Here is a 253-nt window from a genome sequence, read left to right on the forward strand (position 1 = left end):
AGGATCTCATGATCACCAGTATTTTGAAAAGAAAACATACACCAAATGGCATCCCGGACATTCCATAGATGTCCCTTTCAGAATAAACTCATCTCATATAGGAGTGTCAAATTGCAGCCCAAACCGCTCAGACCAACCAACAAGATGGGTTCAGCCAGACCAAATCGAAATGAAACCTTATCGGATGGCTTTGGTCTAGCCTTTTATGAACCAGTAGAAACAGAAATCAATAGAAAATTAACCGAACCCAATA

The sequence above is a fragment of the Macadamia integrifolia genome, chromosome 6, assembly GCF_013358625.1.
Source record: "Macadamia integrifolia cultivar HAES 741 chromosome 6, SCU_Mint_v3, whole genome shotgun sequence".
In the NCBI taxonomy this organism is placed as follows: Eukaryota; Viridiplantae; Streptophyta; class Magnoliopsida; order Proteales; family Proteaceae; genus Macadamia; species Macadamia integrifolia.